The sequence below is a fragment of the Panthera tigris genome, chromosome D4 (genome assembly GCF_018350195.1).
Source record: "Panthera tigris isolate Pti1 chromosome D4, P.tigris_Pti1_mat1.1, whole genome shotgun sequence".
Lineage (NCBI taxonomy): Eukaryota > Metazoa > Chordata > Mammalia > Carnivora > Felidae > Panthera > Panthera tigris.
Genome location: NC_056672.1, coordinates 21,666,486 through 21,682,283, shown reverse-complemented (window position 1 = coordinate 21,682,283; position 15,798 = coordinate 21,666,486). Strand labels below are relative to the sequence as shown.

Below are 15,798 nucleotides of genomic sequence, written 5' to 3'. Positions count from 1 at the left end.
GTAAGCTCTTGGCAATCACCCTTTTGCTGCCTTACATTGAAATCATTGGTGGGAAGTTTCCAGAAATTCTTGAAAAACGCAGCAGTTTCCTGGGACTTCCTTGAGAACCACATAATTCAGTGCTTAAGGTGGAGAGGGTTCAACAGGGACTCCGTCCCCATATGATCCCTAAGTTTTAAGGTCATTTAAGCCTTTCATCCCTTATGAATTTTAAAACTCTTTTCATAACTGCAACATGTGAAGTGGCTTCTGACCAAGCCACAGTTGATATACATAGTATTTGAATGACTAGGGATACGAAAATGGTTTTCTTAGATGAGTTAGAATCATAGAGCTGTAGAGCTGCAAAGAATGTAGTTATTGCATTTGATTTAATTGGTTATTAAATAAGATCAGAGTACCATTTTCCTTCATAGATATTTAATCCACTGTTTGCTTGGGTATAGTTCATCTATTCAACAACATAGTTTTATCTACCTGAACAGGTAGTTGAGGCAGGTAGGTGCAGGATGAAGGGAAGGTGGATGAAGGGAAGTAAAAGTTTATTCCAAGCTACTGTGTATCTCTTTATTGGTGGAGCTAACCTCCATATAGACTACTTCCTTTGATCTCTTTTTTTTTTTTTTTCAGTTTTTATTTTTGTTTTAGTTGACATGAGTCAAAATAAAGTGCCAAATATGAGGGCGCCTGGGTGGCTCAGTTGGTTAAGTGTCCAACTCTTTATTCTGGCTCAGTTCATGGTCTCACTGCTCATGGGATGAAGTCCCAAGTCAGGCTCCATGCTGTCAACCTGCTAGGGATTCTCTCTCCCTCTCCCTCTGCCCCTCCCCCACTTGTACTTTTTCTCTCTCTCTCTCAAAATAAATAAACATTTTTTAAAAATACAGTTGTTATGATTGTGTGAAAAAAGATTCTGAGAGATACCATTAGTAAGACTGTAAACCCAAACTACTTATTTAGAGCGTAATTTGCTAGTGACAATTCAAATTTAAAATGCATATAACCATCAAGCCATCACTCCCACCTCTAGGAATTTATCCCACGGTAACTCAGGCACAAATGATGCATAATGACATAAAATGATCACAGCACTGTATGTTGTGGCAAGTAAAACAGAAAACCTAAAAGAGGTACAAGGTATGCTAAGTAAATTACAGTGCATCTTACACTATGGAATACTAGGCAATACTAAACCACATACGTAGCTCTACTTGCACTGACATAGAGTAGTCCCCCCTTATCTGCAGGGGGAGGGGGGAGGGAGAGAGAGAGAGAGAGAGAGAGAGAGAGAGAGAGAGAGAGAGAATGTCCTAAGATCCACCGGATACATGAAATCACAGATAGAACTAAACTCTATATACACTATGCTCTTTCTAATACATACATACATTTGATAAAATTTAAGTTATAAATTAGGCACATTAAGGGGTTAAAATAATAACTAATAATAAAATAGAGCAATTATAACAATATGCTATAATAAAAATTATGTAAATGTGGTCTCTCTCTTGCTCGCTCGCTCTCCCTCTCCCCCCCCCCTCTCTCTCTCAAAATATCTTCTTGTACTATACTCATGTTCTGCCTGTGATGATGTGAGGGGATAAAATGCCCATGTGATGAGATAAAGGAAGATGAATGACATAGACATTGTGATGTGGCATTAGGCTACAATTGACCTTCTGATGATATGTTTAGAAGGAGGATCATCTACTTCCAGACCATGGTTGACCATGGGCAACTGAAACTGTGGAAAGCAAAAGCACTGATGGTGGGGTGGGGGTGGGGGGACTACTTAACAGAAGTCCACAAATATTGTTGGGTAAAAATGTAAAGGATTTAGAAGGGGGGGATGTGGGTACAATCCCATTTCTGAAAAAATGTTAAGTTGGCAAAATACTATGTGTGTGATAGTTTGCATTTGTACGGGAAAAAAAATCTGGAAAGACAAAGACTGAATTGTTCATGGGGCTTACTATCTGGCAGGGGATGAGAGTGGCTCTCCTACTGTTAATTCTGTTGTTACTGCCACAGCCACTACCTCTCCTTGCCGACGCCCGCCTGGAGGAGTTCTACATATTCTGTATAAGTCAACTCATCTAATTCCCTTAGCATACTTCAGAGATGAGTATTAGTAACCTTCTTGTTTCACAAAGAAACTGAGACCCTGAGAGCATTAGTATCCTGACACTGGGAAGGCAGAAAATTTCAGTTTTCATTTCGTAAATTTCTACTCTTGACCTCCCACTCAAACCTTCGCAAAGCTCCCGAAAGTGATCGTGTTAAAACTGAAAATTAGATCATATTGCTCCTCTGCGTGGAACCCTTCCATGATTCTCTCTCTCTTCAGAGTAAAATCTGACGTCCTGACAGTGGCATCCAGGATCTTGGGTCCTGCTCTCTCTTGAGCCTCATCTTCTACCAAGCAGCCTCATTTGCCTGCTCATTCTTCTGCTCATTATACTAGATCACTTTATTTTGCCTCTGCTCAAATATCCAGCCTTCTGCGCAACACCCAATACTTCTTAAACTCCTTACAGTGCTTATTACATATTTATTTATGCATCTGTGTATCTATTTTCCCCTGCAAGAATGTAAATCCATGTGTTTTATCGCTATTCCCCAAGTGCCCATAGAAGAGTACGTGGCACATAGCAGGTGTTCATTAAATGTTTGTTGAATAAATAAATCACTTTTTAAAACAACAACAAAAAACACTGAAGTGACTTACCGAGGGAATATGTTGTTATTACGATGAAATAGCCATGCATGTGTGCCTGTGTGAATGTGTGTGTAGTAGCTGACGCTTGTTTAGTATGGAGATTTTCAGCAGTACACAGACAAAATACAGACTTTCTTTTAAGCAATCAATTAGAATTACTTTAATCCATATTTGGGACTTTATTATTTATTTACTTATCTACTTATTTATTTATTTTCAATGTTTATTTATTTTGAGAGAAAAGGAGAGAGAGTGAAATAGTGGGTGAGGGGCAAAGAGAGAGGGAGGGAGGGAGAGAGAGAGAGAGAGAGAGAGAGAGAGAGAGAGAGAGAGAATCTCAATCTCAAGGGAGAGAGAGTCTCAAGAGGGAGAGAGAATCTCATGGGGCTCAATCTCACTAACCATGAGATCATGACCAGAGCAGAAATCAAGAGTTGAACACTTAACTGACTGAGCCATCCAGGTGTCCCACGATCATATTATTTTAAAAATTTTTATAGTCTAAGGTCAAAAATTTATCTCATTTTAATTTGCATGAGTATAAGTAATAGAAATATTAGGCATATTTTCTTACTTTTAGTGGTTCATAGTTTTCCTTTTTACTAGATTATTATTTTGTGCATTTTTCCTATATTTTTTTTGTTTCTTTCCCTTACTGCTTTGAAAGAGATCTTTCTATGTGAATACTATTTTTTTAAATATTGTTCATATTTCCTTCTCATATGTGATTTGTTTTTAACCTCCATTGTGGTGATAATGAAGGTAACTGTCTATTTATTAGATTTCTAAAATATTTTAGGTAGTCAAATTTGCCAATATTTTGTCTTTTAACTTCTTATTTTTCTGTGTCGCTTCAAAAAGCCTTACGCCAAGTTTAAGTGATATTCTTCTAATATTTTATGATCCTTAAAGTTTTTTATGTGGATCAATAATGAATCTGGAATATATTTTAGCCTTGATGGTGCAGAGAGACAATTATTTCAGATGAAAACTACTCAAATGTTAAAAGAGAATTCTTTTCTAACGTAGAAATGTGCTACATTTGCTGCTCTGACTATAAAACCCACCGTGTGATTTTCCACACTCTCTCTTCCCCTGTGGGCCTACTTCAGAGGCCACTGTGTTTCAGATTTCAATGTCTAGGTGGAAGGAGCCTGGACCCTTGAGCCAATACTAGGACAGGAGCTACTGAGGAGAGCTCCAGATCCACACTGGGCTCAGAGAACAAGAAACACGAAATCTTTGTGGATTAAGCCCTGTGATATGGGGACTTATTTGTTACTGCAGTACAAACATGTCTATTCTGACTAATGCAGACATCAAATGTAAGTAATCACACTCTGGGATGGGTTGAAGTTTCTATAAGAGTTCTGAGAAATAGAAAACCATTGACTACAATAGTGAAAAGTAATTATTTCATGGAAGAGAAGAGATTGAAAAAGGAGAGCAGGAGGAGCGCATGTAAAATTGCAGGGCCCATGTGAGCACTACCGGCAAAAAAGTACAAAAATGACGGGAAGCTTGTTAAAGAAAGAGTTGGAAATGAGAAGGCTAGACAAGTCAGATAGACCCAGACTATTCGTCAATATGAAAAAAGCTAAGTTAAAACAGAGACGGCTAAATCAAGCAAGCTGTTCCATAGGTGTTTCCTGGAAGGCACTTCTTTTCCTGTCTTGAGGATGCTTCTCCTTTTCCTGATAATTTATTTTGGGTGTTGTTTCTGTGCACCATGCTTCAATATCAACTAAGAGAGTAGTAGCCCAGGCTGCCCCTCTGTTGATTGCTGCCCTCTGGCCTCAGGGGAACCACTTGTCACCTCATAGTGACTATGATGTCTACTACTGCAGGGGAGAAAAAATTCTTAGCTGTTGCAAAACATTTTCTAGTGATTTAAGGATCTAGCAGTCTACCAACTCACTGTTATAATGAGCTGTGGGGCTTTTCCCTTGGATTTTGCAGGATGTGCCCTTGAATTATTTATAACTGAGCAGCCACCTGCTTGCAACAATTTTCCATTTTGCCTTGTGCTTAACTGGCCTTGTCAACTGGCATTGCAGGTACAGTGGCACTCTGCACTTCACCCTTCAACCCCCTATTAGAACATGCTGCCCGTGAGCTGCTGGACACCTTAAAAGTTCTTTTCCACTACAGCCATGGCCTTTGTCTAACTGGATAGTCATGGAGACTTCAGCATGAAGAGCTACTCCAGCGCTACTTTTTTTTTTTTTTCTGAAAGACGGAAATGTATGAATATATATGCTTGTGTTGACAAAAAGCAATTTGAGTGGTGGGAAGGGGAAAACAACCCACCTGCATTCAAAAGCACAGCTCTATGCTGGCAAACAAGCAATGCCTTCGCTTTTTTCTTCCTCCACTTTAACACAAAGAAACATTACATGTTTGAGCAGACAACAAGAGGTACCATTAGGATTCAGAAAATTGAAAATCTAGGTTGCAATAAAAAAAAAGACAGTCACAGGGGGATTTGTAATGGCCTCCCCACATTTTAGTGGAATACTTCCTTTTTTTATCCACCTCGCAAACAGTGTTCACAAACAACAGCAAAGAACAAAAGCTGTGATTTATATTTATGGACAGGTATACATGCACCCCTGACCTCCTGCTGCCTCCCTCACCCTCCGTACCAGAAACAATTTATGGAGGCTGGTCTAAATAAACATTAAGGAGGCAAGGCCACAAACTGACAGCCAGGAAAATCAATGGTCTCCAGAAACCAGCAAGTAGGATCAATAAAAGAGATTAGGCATCACAAGCTAGTGTAAGGCAGTTACAGGTAAATGTGGCTTGCTCTTCATCTGACAAGGTTCTCGGCAACAGGATAAAAACTCATATAAACAGAAGCACACAGCGGGTAGCCAATGGAGGATCCTCCTGAGTTGCGGAGACTGATAGATGACCCCAGAATGAAAGGGATCTATACAGAAGCCAGTGGGAATTTTCAATTGCTTTTCCAGCATCATCTCACATATCTGGGCAGCTGCCCATAGGAAGTAGTGCAGATGTATCTTTTGAAATCTCTCTGCTTTTGCTTCTCACTAGTTAGCTTACCTTGGATTTATTTATTACTCCTCCCTGGCACAAACCAGCACATCTTTGCCCTCCCTGTCGCCCTACATACCACACACACACACACACACACACACACACACACACACATATTCAACATTACTTTTATTAACAGAGTTATTTATACTCAAACGCACAGAGAGAATGTATGGGAACTGGTAGGATGCAAACTTATACACACACACACACACACACACACACACACACACAGTCTCCAAAGAGAAGTCATCCACTCATTAACTTAAAACGTTGAACTCTTAACTTGCAAACTTGATATAACTACAGAAAAATATAAGACAATCACATTGTTGAGTCTGCAAGTTAATGTCCAAAGCTTGTCAATAAAAGAATGAAGGATAATTATGTTCTTGAAAAGCAGGGACACTGAACAGGGAGGACCAAGGCAATATAGCCATTGCCTATTTAGAGAACTGGCCAGTTAAAACTTGAAATGCAAATCTTAGCTTTGTATGAATGGTTACCTTAAAAAAATAGTCTTTTCCTTTGCCTCTGGAACTCCATTTTAGAAGTGGAGATAAGGCTTCTGTCTGACAAGAATATGATGAAACAGAAGATGAATACAGTAACGGAGGAAGGTTAGTTTTTTTTGAACACCTTGGAAAACATGATTGGGAATTTCAGTCAATTTGAATCTCAGGACAGGAGAGATGTGAGTCTAATTCTCTTGTTTGTAGTGGATTGGGGGAAATATCACACCATTTTGAGACACCTCCCATCCCTTGAATCTGGGACAAATGTGACGTGCTGGAAATTGTCGCTGTGTGAGTTCTGAGTCTAGGTTTCAAGAAGCCTTAAATCTTATTCTCTTGATGCTCCTGATGCCCCACTATGAGCAAACTCAGGCTCACTACCAAATGCTGAGAGTTATGTGGCCCATTTGCTTCTGTCATCCTGGTTGACCATCAGATATGTGGGTGACACCATCCCAGATCATCTAGCTGCCCACTGACCCACCAGTTGACATCATGCAGAAGCAAGCCCAGCCAAGAGCAGGCAGGGCAGCTCAGGCCAGAAGAATTGCTCAACCTGCAAAATCATTATACAAATGAACTGCTGCTGTTTTAAGTCACTGCATTGCTGGAGACTTTATTTTGCAACAAAAGCTAACTGATTCATCAGTAAAGTAAGTAACTGCCAACAGTCCTAAGAACAGTGAAGGAGGCAATCTCAATTTTGTTGCAGTTTTCTGAATGATCAGAAGTTGGGAGGGAGTGTTTTCCAAGGTCTCATTTTTTTCTCCTCTTACTGAAGCAGGGCAGGGTGGGATAAAATCCATGGGCTCACTCTCTTCCTGCCCTTTTGCCAGTGTCTCTCATGGGTCAAACACAACAGGAGGACAGAGGACAAAAGAACTTCTGGAGAGGTCAGCTTCTGGGGCACGGCACACAACAGAGAGGCATGGGTGAGTATTCCGGGGTGGTAGTGAAGGGTGGTGTAGGAGCACGGAGAGTGTCTAACTCGCTTGAGAGGCGAGGACTTTATTCTCGGACTCCAAACTTCTTTCAGGTGATGTTCCTTCCTTACATTTTTTAAGTACCTCCAATTTTCCTTCCTAAAATACACAGCAATACCTATCTACGTCCATGTTGTGCTCAGGGCCTGTAAGTCTCCTCTCTTCGAATCTTCTTGGTAAACTTTTATGAGTTTTATGTGAATTCTTCCTCATTGTTCTCGGCAAAATAAGTCACCTAACCTTTCTCTTTCCCTAACACTGATACTTCTGATTTACAATCACTAAGAGATTAGTTTTCTTCCCTCCCCACACAGAATAGGAGCCACACTCTGTTTCCCTGTGTGCTCTTTTTGCTTAGCACCTGATAAGTGCTCAAGAACTACTTAATAAATGATTATGATATAGTTTGAAGGTAGAGAGGCAGTAATGCCATATTGTTTCTGTTTGTGGATAAAATTCTGTTTGGAGACAGAAAGAGAGACAGAGACAGAGAAAGAGATGGAAAGAGACAATGAGATCAAGAGAGAGAGAGATGGGATGAGGAATACTCTTTTTCTTTGATGAGGCTATGGTAGATTTTATTTTCATTTTTAACTGTTCACACCCTGATCCTATGAGAGGATTTTATACTCTGTTGCCATGTGACTTACAGAATCTTTCAGTGGGAGGAGTATAGTTTCCCACCTCATGGACGTCAGACCCAGTGAAATCTGAGCAGAAGTTGCAGTTGGTTAATGGAGAGCAGAATCTTTAGGGGCTCAAGTGTTTCTGCCAGATCTCCTGCTCTTTTCTCTCTGCTAGGAGGACAGTATAACCGGGCAGAGGCTAATCTTTCAGCTTGGATCCCAGAATGAAAACACAACTGAAAGAAACACAGCTTATCCATGAAGATCACACAATAGGAGTGAGGCATAAGCCTTTGTTACAAGCCAGAGGGCTGAGGGTTATTTGTTACCACAGCATTACCTAATAAAACCTGACTAGTGCACAGACGTGAATTTTTTCCAGATGAATGATTATAAAGACAAAATATTTAATAAAGGTACAACAAAGTGCAGTGCTCGTTGCAGTCCCTCCTTTCTGAGCCAACTACTGTCCCCTTCCTACACTAAACCCTGTGGCGGAGAGTCAACAGAAAACCACAATTCTGTACCCCATCATTTGATGGTCAAAAAAATGGGGGAGAGGAGAGCTCCTAAATTCCTAGGGCTGTGAAGAAGTATTTACAGACCTCTGGAAACACCAGGAAGCCATAAAGCCATTCTAGATTCTCATTATCGGCAGCATTTCAAAAATGTTGCCATTTCACAACGAACAGTAAAAAGGTGAAGATTTCAGGTTGCTTTAAGGTGGGACGCATTTTTACTTCATAAAAATTTTCGTTTTAAATATAATTAAATATAAACTAAGTGGTGACGAGGAAAAAGAAAACAAACATGAAAAGGCTGTGCACACACCAACCATAAGCATTACACAGGGGAAAGGAGGGGATCCTATCAGTCCCGAGTGCCAACCAGTTCCTGTACTCAACAATCCCAACGTGGGGGGGCAGGGGGTCCACACACTAACAACCAATGCTCCAGATGAAACACAGGAAGTAGTGCGGATGTATCACCAGCTATGTGTGACACCAGCTTTGTGTCCTATAACTCAACTCAATTCTGACACTATCAACAGATAGCTTCAGATACCCCAGGTTAAGAGTTCAGTCCTATAAGACTGCCCCCACCCTTTCTTCAAACACCAATCCCAATGGAATTTCTTTCTGGGTTCAATTAATTGGTTACTGTGGCTCACAGAACTCAGAGAAACATTTTACTTACTAGACACAAGTTTATTATAAAAGGATACAACTCAGGAACAAGCCAAATGGAAGAGACACATAGGGCAAGGTGTAGGGAAAGGGCACAGAAGCTTCCATGCTCTTTCTGAGTACATCACTCTCCCTCAAACTCCAGCGTTTACCAAACTGGAGTTCTCCAAACCTGGTCCTTCTGGGTTTTATGGAGACTACATCCCATAGGGATGATTAATTAATCATTGTTCAAACTCCAGCCCCTCTCTCCTTCCTGGAGGTGGGTGGGGCTGGGACTGAAAGGTCCAACCCTCTAACACCATGGTGCTTTCCAAAAGTCAGTTCATTAACATAAACCCAGTTGTGGTGTAAGGGGGCTTGTGATGAATAACAAGACACCCATTTCACATTTAGGACTTTGAAGCGATTTCAGGAACTGAGGTCAAGAGACCAAATACAACAAAAGATGCTCCCATTGCTCTTACAGCTCAGGAAATTTTAAGTGTTTTGGCAGTTGTGAGCCAGGAACCATGGATGCAGACCAACTATATATTTCTTATAAATCACAGTCTTGTGATTCTATATTCTTCTAATATACTTTCAATTCACAAAAAGTCTGAGCTTTAAACACAGAAGTGAAAATGGAATTGGAGTGGCCTTAATTTTTCCATATTTATGTATCAGTGGTCATATCCTCGAGTTCTAGCCTATCACTTCCAAAAAGAACAGAAAGACTTTGTTTGCGAACAAAGCTTGGAGGGGAGGATTAACATTAGGACCAGATAACAGTCTCTATCGACTTCTTCAATATGCCTGACATCTGCAAGGAAATGGGAATGCTTTTCCATTGTTGAAAAGAGTAACCTGACAACATGTCTGACAGAAACTTGTCAAAAATATAAGATCATGGGGCTTTGGATGCATCCAATCTGTCATACTAATGAAAATTCCCCAAAGCTTCAACATTCACTTTTCCTTTGTGCTTCCAACAAGAAAATCATTTGAAAGAGAAGGGGTGAGGGCACATCTGCTCTCATAGGGTCCCACCATTTTATTAGACTAGTTTTTCATCCCATTCTATTAACTGTAGTCTGTAAGTTATTTATAGGCCTAATAGTATTCATCCCATTGTGACTACAGTAGTGGCCCTCTGTCTACCCTAGTAGAGGCTTCTATCTTCTAACTTGCATTCTATAATCCATGATTTTCCCATGGTTTCTTACCACATTTATGTCTTGTTACATTCCCAAGCATAAAATGACAGGTAATGTCCTTTTATTTTGGATACAGTCTTTAGTGGAGACCATGCCAGTTATGTGTTACAGACCCTTTGGGAAAGTTGAATTATCTGCTATCCTCTGATCCTTTCTCAAGTGGGGGAGAAATAATAACTTTACCTCCACCCTTCTAGCTTCTTGGCTGAGACATCCCTGTAATAGCAAGAGAGATTAACAGGAAAAAAACAAACAGAAGTTTAATAGCATGTATGTCTCCTGTATACATGCGAGGTACCCAGGGAAACTGAGTAACTCTCTGAAATGGCCCAAGCCATTGCCTTAAATACCATCTCCAGCTAAAGACAAAAGAAAGATGTTGGAAGATGGAGGAACTAGTTATGGCAGGTTATCAGGCAAAGCATACACACACACACACACACACACACACACACACACACTCAAGTTATGGTTGTTATGCACATTTAAGTTGCTGCCTTCTCCGTTGGTAAAGGTTTCTGGAGACTTGGAGTCATCCTCCTCTTTCTGGTACAGAGAAGAAAACACCCTTACAAATGGAGATTCCTTATTAAAGTGTGAAGATTAATAAAAGAAAAGCTAGTTTAAAGCAGAGTGGAGAGGCCAGAAGGGGGGCTCCCCCCTCGCCCCCGCCAACCACTCTTGTTAATTTCAGACCCCAACAGGAAGAGATGTTTAATACTGCTTTACTACCCCAGCAGGAACAAGAAGCATTTTCTTCTCCCCTGGCAATGGCCCAGCCAATGAGAGATTATCACAACTCAGCCAATGAAAACCACAACACTTTGAACTCCCAGTTTGTTCCAATGGACTTTTTGTTTATAACAAACAGGCTTCCAGACTCCTATAAGAGAACCTTTCTCTCCTTTGTTCTCCAGACTTGCCTATGGTTTTGCTCCTTGTCCTAAATTGCAACTCTGTTATTCCCACATGAACTCATTTTTGCTGGTGGAATAACTGACAGTTTTATTTTTCAGGCTAACACATGTAAATGTCTCTTACAAAAGAGTAACTTTTACTTGGTTTTCAGAACTTCTCCTGTGTCTGCTCTTTCTCAAAAATAATCATCCTAAAATAATTCTTATGTCAAAGAGGCATATTTGGGGATGACAAGTTCTGCTTCCCTTCATTCGGTACTCAAAATGAAACATGAATACCATGTCAGAACATGGAGATACTGGGAACCCCCTGTTATGAAAAGAATTCAAGTCACTTGCCTCTCTGTACTTGGTGTGCTTGATGTGGATTATAAGAAGATTCAGATGAACCCTTTTTTCTGCTTACATTCTCTAAGGTCAAATCATCTCCTATCACACAGAACCAGGCCAGTCTTCTCTAACCTTGAGGTCAGGCTCATGTTGAAATGTCAGATACAGATTGCTAAGCACTTTGATTTATCCTACAATCTGATTTTTAATTTCTTTGAGATAGGCATACATAGCCTGGATACATATAAACATTATTATATAGTCATGCTCTTGGAGTTTAAAGAAATTTATGCTGTCTCTGAAGGAGATCAGTCATCAATCTAGATGGCATTGGCAAGTCTTTTCACTTGGTATTGAACTTGGTTTTCAGGTCAAACCAATTTTTTATGGAAGATCACAGCCCATTTTGACCTTTGATAAAAATCATCATTGAGGAAATCATTATGTGTATCTTTCTGAAACTACCCTCTTACTTTTGTTCCAACTGCCCCCCACAGGCCCTTACTCACCGATCCAACTGGAAGTAAATAAAGGTATTATTTGGCATAAAGATGATTGTGTTCTCAACACAACAAGGAAAACACAACAGAGTCAAGAAATCATTTCCTAACAGATTGAGCTCAGCCACGTCACTTAGCTCCTTACCCTCTTTCTTTGGATTATGAATATGTTGTATCTATCTTACATGCCTCATAAGATAGTTGCAAAGTTCAAAATAAAGAGCACAACAAGTTTATATCTAGTGAAAATGGTTATAGCATGTAAAATACAATTAATGTAATATTTATGAATCTAGTCACTTAACAAACAGCAGATCATTACTATGTCAGAAGCAAAGATAACTAGGATAGGGTTCTTGTAAATGTGGGCTCACATTCTAAATTCAGAAACAGATAATTAGGCAAAACCTATCTGGTAAAAGTAGATATGGTGATCACTCACCATCACCACTGCTTCCACAGTTAATATGTATTGAGAGTTAACACTGTATCTGCCCTAGGCTAAGCTTTTTACACCCATTACCACATTTAAGCCACATAATTCTCTATGAAGAGGAAATTCTTTCCACCATTTTACAGATGAAGATATTGAAGTTTGAAATATTGAGGCATTTGGCATGACATTGAAACTTCTAACTTATAACATCAGCATAGGTGGTGGTTTTACATGAGTTTATTTTTAAATATTTCAGGTCCCTGTGTATTATCTAGTTGATGAATTATTATAGCAGGCCATTTAGAAACATGTCTGGAACACCACTCTGAAATGTAGATTTGAACATCAGTGGCTATCATAAGTTGGGGGTTTTATCTCCACAGCAGAGTCTGAGCAGAAAGGAAGAAGAAAAATAAAGACAATCACATCTGGGATGTCCATTCTCCCTAAAAGAACCCAGGTTCCAAATCTTTGGGTTCTTGGGCTTTTTAGGAGCTGGGGTTGAGTTTCTGCTTTGGAGAGGCCACAAGCCAGAGAAGAGTCCTCATCTGTTTTCTCTTAAGTTCCTGAAATCAGCTCATCCCTACAGGAGCAGCAGAAGCTATACTATCAATCACCAGCTACTTTGAAGCACAGAATTCCAGAACATCATGACATCTGAGCATTCTTTAATGACTAAGGATTGATTTTAATGAGTAATAAGTGACTGTCGATTTCAAAGAAATCACATTTTTATTGTCTTAATTTTCTCTTATATGTTTATCTTCAATGTTATCTTTTTATATTTTGCAGAAATTATCTATTCCATATTGCTGTTTCACTTAAAAAGAAAATCTATTTACAGTGATGGTAATTTTGGTCCTTGTATGTAAAACTCCATTACTGATACCTTTGGACTTACCAAAGACTGTATGTTGGTGTGCACATGATAGAAATACCAAGTCTGTGGGCTCATATTCCCAACGAGGCTAAATCTGCAACTCCACTTTTCTAAAGGTCACAAAACCTACTATCAAAACAGTACAGGGAGCAGTAGAAAGTTGGTACACATATCCAGCTATAGAGGTGGCTGACAGTAATAGGACCGGCAAAGCACAATCAAAACTAGCAGACAAAATAACTTTAACTAGCTCATGATGTTTTTAAGAGTCATTTATGAATCTGAGTTAACCAGCTAAGATAATAATTGTTCACAATAATAAAATAAATGTCTATACCTACTGAAGAGCTGGAAACCAGTATAAGATACATTTCAGAAATTCTAATATCTGAAATAGAGGCTTCTTTTAAAAGTTACCTTGAAATGTTTGTATTTAGATGTTGCTGTATTGTAGGCCTCATTATTGCCTGTAGTATTGATTGTATCGGTCTATTGATCATATTGGTCATGGAGTCATTAAAAGTCAACATCAGATTATCTTAAATATCAAAATTATGTTTTTGCCTCTTTAGTTTTTTTATTTTTTTAGTTTTTAGATTTATGTATCAGAAAATGAAATGAGGGGCACCTGCATAGCTCAGCTGGTTAAGCGGCCAACTCTTGATTTCAGCTCGGGTCCTGATCTCACGGTTTGTGAAGCTGAGCTGCACATCTGACTCCACACTGACAGCATGGAGCCTGCTTGGGATCCTCTCTCTACCTCTTTCTCTCTGCTTCTCCTTTGCTCGTTCTCTCTCTCTTTCTCTCTCTCAAAATAAATGAATAAACTTAAAAAGAAAAGGAAGGAAAAGGAAAGGAAAAAGAAAGAAAAGAAAAAGCAGAGGAAAGAAAAGAAAATGAAATGAACTGTTATTATATAATTTCTATGTATATTTTCAATCTGAACTATTCAGATCAAAAGTAGGTCCTCTGTTTAAAACAGTATAGATTGACTTATGTAGACACAGAATAAATGGGTAACATCAAGTTTTGTTCTTTTTTTTTTTTTAAAGTAGGCTTCACGCCCAATGTGGAGCTCAACATCGGGATTGAACTCACTACCCTGAGATCAAGACCTGAGCTGAGCACTAAGAAATGGCTATTACTAGGCAAAAGTAATTCACTCTCAAATAGTCAATTGTAAGCAGAAATAGTTAAAATCCTAAATTTTCCTAAGGCATAGATTAGGAAATTTGCCACATTATTTTTTTTTTAATCATTATGGCATAGAAAATAGTGAGACAAAATGACAGTTTTCCATCTGTGATATTTGAGGTGTGAAGGAAATGTGTTGTACTTTTTTCTAACTTACATAAAAGTGATCTTGGGTTGGTTTCCAAATGAAGAAAATATTTTTGCACAGCTGCAATGTAAGGACATTCCTGGAATGAATAGAGAAACAGTCTTCATTTTAAAGGGCTTGAAATTTGGATTTTAAAACCACCAGAAATACACATTTACAGAGTAGTTCACAATTTCCGAGGTACTTTTATATTCATTATCTCAAATTATCTACAGAAAACACTGAGAAGAGGGAGAAAGAAAGCATTTCCATCTATAAAAATTATTTTCATTTTAATAAATTATTTTATTTGTTTTTAATTTTTTTAATGTTTAGTTATTTTTGAGACAGAGAGAGAGACACAGAGTACGAGTGGGGGAGAGGCAGAGAGAGGGAGACACAGAATCCGAAGCAGGCTCCAGGCTCTGAGCTGTCAGCACAAAGCCCGATGCAGGGCTTGAACTCATGGACCTCGAGACCATGATCTGAGCAGAAGTCGGTCACTTAACAGACTGAGCCACCCAGGTGCCCCCAAAATTATTTTCATCTTAAAAATAAAATTAGCTTTATTTTTTACTTATGGTCTGGAATTTCTAAACATTCACAAAAGTTATTTAAAGAAAATAAGAAATTCTTGACATCCCACTATACAGATAACCAATGTAAATATTTCGATGTATAGACTTAAAAGAACTTTTTCAAGTAATATTAAAACTGTACACGGAATATACTACATATAATGATTTTTTAAGCTGCCCTTTTCAGATCCATCAGCATACTTTATGCCCACTAATCAGATACCTACATTATGATTTTGAAATGGCTGTTCATTTGCTCCCGAAATACAATCAGTGTTCAAATATACTATTTAGAAAACTGAAATTACTAGACAACTGACTGCAGTAAGGTAGTTAAAAATAAATAAAGGTACTCCTTTATTGTTACTATTTAAAACAGTTGATATATGTTAAATATTTTTAAAATATTACCCAGATATATACGGTTCACTTCTGTATAAACTCAAAAGCACTTCTTCACAACAGGGCAATAAAATGGAAGCTAAAAAATTACTGGCTGAATATTTGAAACCTGGACATTCAATATAGGCACCTTTGAAGCAAAAGT

The 15,798-nt window shown here is 38.8% G+C and overlaps 1 long non-coding RNA gene across 2 annotated transcripts in view; it reads right to left on the bottom strand.

The window, feature by feature from the left end:
• Positions 1–14,776, bottom strand: part of LOC122232929 — a 198,557-nt gene extending 183,781 nt beyond the window's left edge. For both annotated transcript variants that reach the window (XR_006210308.1, XR_006210309.1), the window contains exon 1: positions 14,704–14,776. This is a non-coding gene — a long non-coding RNA (uncharacterized LOC122232929). The remainder of the gene's footprint in view (positions 1–14,703) is intronic.
• Between the last annotated feature and the right edge of the window lie 1,022 nt (positions 14,777–15,798).